The following is a 6,083-nucleotide window of genomic DNA, read 5'->3' on the forward strand; positions in this document are numbered from 1 at the left end:
CAGTAATGTTTTTTTGTGTTTGTCGAAAAAACGGACAGCGACAGATCCGTCACTGTCCTTCGTTTGGTAGAATGGTAGCCTATGGGCGCAGGATCCATCGTAATCCGTCAAATGATGGAATCCGGCGACGGATTCTGTTTTTTTTTTTTTTAACTGAGCATGCTCCAATTTATTATTTAGCCCCAGGTAGTCGGATCCATCGAAAAATGGATCAGTCACATCAGATTAGCCATAATGTGCAACAGATCCGTCGATCTGTCAAGAAAACAGGTTGTGAATGATGGGAAAAAAAAAAACTGATGTGTGAAAGAGGACTTATCAGGCTGTTCAGATTCACTGACCGCAAGCAGGGCTGGCTGTACATGCATGTGTATATGCAGGGCTGGCTGTACATGCATGTGTATATGCAGGGCTGGCTGTACATGCATGTGTATATGCAGGGCTGGCTGTACATGCATATGTATATCTAGATCCTGCACGCTGTTTAGTAACCTCCGCATAGACACAGGTTGTGACTGCCCATCTCTGCGGGGGGTAGGACGTTGGGGTGATCCTCGGGGTGGGCCATTCTGTCGCCCCCACTTCCCACTCCCGGAATCGGCTGCTCCCTGTTACATTGTGCTGCTGCCGCTCATACTTCAGCAGGCGCTTTATCAGGAGCTCAGGCTTCATCCTCCTCCTCCTCCTTCTGCACCAACGTCTTCCAGATGTGAAACCTGATGTCTTTCTTACTCTGAATTTACTAAAATAGACCCCCCCGGGGTGTTCTACGCTGGTTAACCCCTTCCTGGCCACTGGCAGCTTCCAGTGTAACAGATGCGAGACCACACTCCTGTATGGGGTACATAGTCATCATACAAGGGGCCTCTGCCCAGCTGCTGCCCCGACATGTCTTACATGGTAATGAATTTGCCCCATATGGTATTACTCTCAAAATATTCGACCAGACAAAACTTCCGCAATAAAAACAGATGACGGTCGGGTGTCCGGGAACAGACCCTGCAGCAATCATGGGATTCCCGGCTGACTTCATTACAGAAGGGCAAAATGAAAACTCCTGCATCTGTCTAAGGCCTCTTTCACACATTCGTGAAAAACCATGCATGTTTTCACGGACATGTCAGAGGCGCGTTTTGCCCTCCGTGAGCCGTGTTTATGGCCTACGTGTGTTCTCCGTGTGTTATCCATGATAACACACGGAGAACGGGAACTTTCTGCTCACCTGTCTCTTGCGTCGCTGTCCGTGGTGCTGATCTTCGGTCTCCGATTCTGACGACTCCCCGCTGCTGCCGGCCGCAGTGAAGTGAATATGCAATGAGCATAATGAGTGGCGGTTGGAAGCAAGTGGCAGCAGCAGCAGAGACAGCAGGGCTGGAGAAGGTGAGTAAAGTTGTTTTTTTTTTTTGTTTTTTTTTTTTTTTTTTCCTCTCAAACACGTGTGTTTTCTCCGGCACGTGTCACACGGAACACCTCCGTTGGTCCGTTTGCATTCCGTGTGACACCCGTGATGCCGGAGAAAAATTGACATGTTGACGTGTGGAGCACACGGACACACTTATGCTCCACACGGGCCATGGCAGAATACGCACATGAGCGCAGACCCATTTATTTTAATGGGTCTACGTGTGCCCGTGTCTCCGGTACGTGAGGAAAAGGACGTGTGAAAGAGGCCTAAGACAGTGTTCACACAGAGTTTTCAGGAATGTTTGAAATCCTGCTCAACAAGTCTTGGAAAATTATAATTTCTATGGGAAATCCGCTCTGCTGTTTATAGGAGGAGTTTTCTGAGGGTTTTTTTTTAAAGGGAACCTGTCAGCAGAAATTTCCCCTAAAACCTAACAGATTCCCCCTCTGCAGCTCCTGGGCTGCATTCTAGAAAGGTCCCTGTTATTATTGTGCCCCCTTTCTGACCAAAAAAAAGAGTTTATAAAGTGGTACCTTTTTGGCTTTGGATTCTATAAATGTGACACGGGGGCGGGCTGCCTGATGGCCGTTATTCTGCCCCTGGTCCTGTATGCCGCCCCCATCGCTGATTTCCATACTTGTGGACGCCGCCCACTGCTCCAGCCATCCCCGCGCATGCCCAGTGCCCATCTCTCGTGGATGAGCACTGTGCCCAGTGTCACCGCTGGTGACGTGCGCGCAGGGTTTAGATTATGGGCGGTGCTGTGATGTTTATTACCAAGCAACCGCCCATAATCGCGGGACCGCGCATTCCCCCTCGGCCTGCTTCGTGCTTCCTGCTTCCGCGCTCATCCCATCTATTTCCTGCCTCAGGGCAAGATGGGAAGGAGGTGACGTGAGGTCAGCAGCAGCGCGCTTGCGCAGAACGAAGCAGGCTGAGGGGGAAAGCGCGGTCCCGTGATTATGGGCGGTTGCTTGGTAATAAACATCACAGCACCGCCCATAATCTAAACCCTGCGCGCACGTCACCAGCGGTGACACTGGGCACAGTGCTCATCCACGAGAGATGGGCACTGGGCATGCGCGGGGATGGCTGGAGCAGTGGGCGGCGTCCACAAGTATGGAAATCAGCGATGGGGGCGGCATACAGGACCAGGAGGCAGAATAACGGCCATCAGGCAGCCCGCCCCCGTGTCACATTTATAGAATCCGAAGCCAAAAAGGTACCACTTTATAAACTCTTTTTTTTGGTCAGAAAGGGGGCACAATAATAACAGGGACCTTTCTAGAATGCAGCCCAGGAGCTGCAGAGGGGGAATCTGTTAGGTTTTAGGGGAAATTTCTGCTGACAGGTTCCCTTTAATCTAAAGGTTTTCAAAAACCCGGGGGGGGGGGAGGAAAGTGCCATCTCTTCTGTGAATAGGTCCTGAAGGAAACCTCTGCACAAAAAATCAGACATCTGGAGAACAGGAAAAATCTTGTCACATGCCACTCCACGAATCTAAATGCTCCCGAATTCTAGAAAACTTGAGGCTTTTTAACTCCTCAAAAAATTTCAGTGTGAATATGGCCACAGACTTTGGCCTCTATTCTTCACTTGAGTTTGTTCTTTTAAGTTCCTTTTGATTGTATGTGCCCTCCCCCTCCCCAATTAAATATTGTGGCATTGTGGGTGATGATATTTATTTACATGTAATTCCTCTCTAGCACCCTCATGTGGCTCCCAATAGATTGCGGGATGGATGGGTCTGCAGCTCCGAATACTGTACCATCTCACACTGCGATGACATCACACCAAGAATGACATCACTGTTACACAGGCCGGAGGCTCTCCGCATACTTCTCCTGCTATACTAGTTTATTAATTATACATTAAATTTTGTACAATTTTTAACATTATATTATTATTAACATTCCCTTCTACATGATCTATTCACACTCGTTGCTTCAGAAACACAACCTATCTGTAAAGCGTCATTGAATACAATAACACTTGTCACCGTGCCACTGCTGCATATAATCATTGAGCTGTGATGTCATCAATGGAGAAAAATACGAGAAGACGCAAAAGCTAAAGACCTGTCTACTGATACCTGCAATGAAAGTTGACCATCAGAGCAGAATCGGCCCCCAAAAATTCATACTGTGTAATTCTCTTCAATGGTTCCATCTAAATCTTTTTTTTTTGTGTGATATTAATTAAAGTCTAGCATGGAGGCATGAACATACTAATGAATGAAGTGGGAATAGGCCCTTAATCTTCAGAGTTTCGCACTATTTAATTTTTAGTTTCATCATTCTATACTGAATAATCTCAAGCTACATATGTTAACCAAAGTTAATTTTCTAAATATAGAAATCAAAATCTCCTGCACACTCAGCTGCAAAATATTAGTGGGAACGCTCTGTATATAGAGATACCTGATAAGATTCTGTCTGTAGCCACCACTAGGGGGAGCTCCCTGTATACAGAGATACAAGAAAAGATTCTGTCTGCAGCCACCACTAGGGGGAGCTCCCTGTATACAGAGATACATGATAAGATTCTGTCTGTAGTCACCACTAGGGGGAGCTCCCTGTATACAGAGATACAAGAAAAGATTCTGTCTGCAGCCACCACTAGGGGGAGCTCCCTGTATACAGAGATACATGAGAAGATTCTGTCTACAGCCACCACTAGGGGGAGCTCCCTGTATACAGAGATACAAGATAAGATTCTGTCTGCAGCCACCACTAGGGGGAGCTCCCTGTATACAGAGATATATGATAAGATTCTGTCCGCAGCCACCACTAGGGGGAGCTCCCTGTATACAGAGATACAAGAAAAGATTCTGTCTGCAGCCACCACTAAGGGGAGCTCCCTGTATACAGAGATACATGATAAGATTCTGTCTGCAGCCACCACTTGGGGGAGTTACCTGTATACAGAGATACATGATAGGATTCTGTCTGTAGCCACCACTAGGGGGAGCTCCCTGTATACAGAGATAAATGATAGGATTCTGTCTGTAGCCACCACTAGGGGGAGCTCCCTGTATACAGAGATACAAAAAAAGATTCTGTCTGCAGTCACCACTAGGGGGAGCTCCAGGTATACAGAGATACACCGAAGAGCTAAAGGGTAATAGTGTTTTGAACTTTTGACTTTCAAGCTTCAAATCTCACCATCCACATTGTTACTGTGAACAATCTTTTTCTTCCTGCATACTACAATTACAAATTACAACCTGTTCTCACATTCCCTAATAGCTCAGTGTGTTGTTATTAGGTTGATTCCTCAGCGATAGGTCACTGGTCCAAATCGAGGAGCAGCCATGAAGATTTCTCATGAAAAGAGAAACAGCATCATCCAGCTCATCCATAGCAGGCTCTCGGCCAAGAAAATTGCCAAACTGCATCATGTGAGGCCATGATAGGTGGAAGAGTACGAAATGAAGTCTGTCCATCCATTCAAAAGCCAAGAGGTGATGTCCACGCAAAATATCGGAGTGAATAAGTTGTCTCATCACAAGGTCTATCAGTTTTGGGGTGACAAACACGGTAGTGGTGGCGACTTATATACTTCATTAGGCCCGTTTCACACGTCAGTGAAAAACACAGACGTTTTTCACTGGCGTGTAAAACACGCACATGTCCCTGCATGTGCCGTGAATCACGGCACACGTGGGTTGTCTAAGTGCAATCCGGGCTCCGTTCTCCGTGGCACGTGATTGCACTTAGAAAACAACTCACCTGCGCCCGCTCCCGCTCTCCATGGTGCTGAATCCTCCCGCGGTGCAGCATCCGGCCGGCGCTGACCCCCGCAGCAGCTGCTTCCGGGTCGGCTGTGTTGTGCATCATTAAGATGCGCGACAGTAATCAGCCGGCTCAGAAGCAGCAAGCAGAACAGGCTGCAGAAGACATCGCTGGACGCCGGGTGAGTTAAAATGTTTATTATTTTAAATGCACGTTTTTTTCTGGCACGTGTTTCACGGACCACACCACTGCGTGGTCCGTGGGACATCAGTGATGCCAGAAAAAAATAGACATGTCTCCGTGCGGCAATCACGCACACGCGGGTACGCCGCACGGAGACACGTGCAGTGAAAAATCACTGACGTGTGAGCAGACCCATTCATTATAATGGCTCTGCGTATGTCAGTGATTCTGGTACGTTTTAAAAAAAGCACAAACGTCCCAGAATCACTGACGTGTGAAAGGGGCCTAATAGTGAGAGCATGCAATACATGTTACACAAGTCTGGAATGGTGGCCTGAAAAAAGGTGAAGAAGCCTTGACTTCAATATTAGAAAGGCTGTGGAGAGAAAAGCGCACATGGGGTCTTATCTGATAAACAATGCAGGTGTAGAGGATAGGACAGGTGCTCACCTGTGGAAGTTGGGACAGGCACAACTCCTATGAAGGCATAAATTGAATGTAGAGATTGGTCAAGCAGCAGCCCCGATAATGCAATGGAGAAATATACTAGTGGATAGAAAAGTCGGGTTCAATGCTGCGCTAAAACCACGAAGCCAGACGATGTGATGGATTCTTTTCTTTATTTAGGACAAGTCAACGCGTTTCAAAGGCATGTCCGCCTTCTTCATCAGGACAAGGAAAAGAACAGCATAATCAAATTATGATTATGCTGTTCTTTTCCTTGTCCTGATGAAGAAGGCGGACATGCCTTTGAAGCGCGT

The sequence above is a fragment of the Anomaloglossus baeobatrachus genome, chromosome 8 (genome assembly GCF_048569485.1).
Source record: "Anomaloglossus baeobatrachus isolate aAnoBae1 chromosome 8, aAnoBae1.hap1, whole genome shotgun sequence".
NCBI classification, from domain to species: Eukaryota; Metazoa; Chordata; class Amphibia; order Anura; family Aromobatidae; genus Anomaloglossus; species Anomaloglossus baeobatrachus.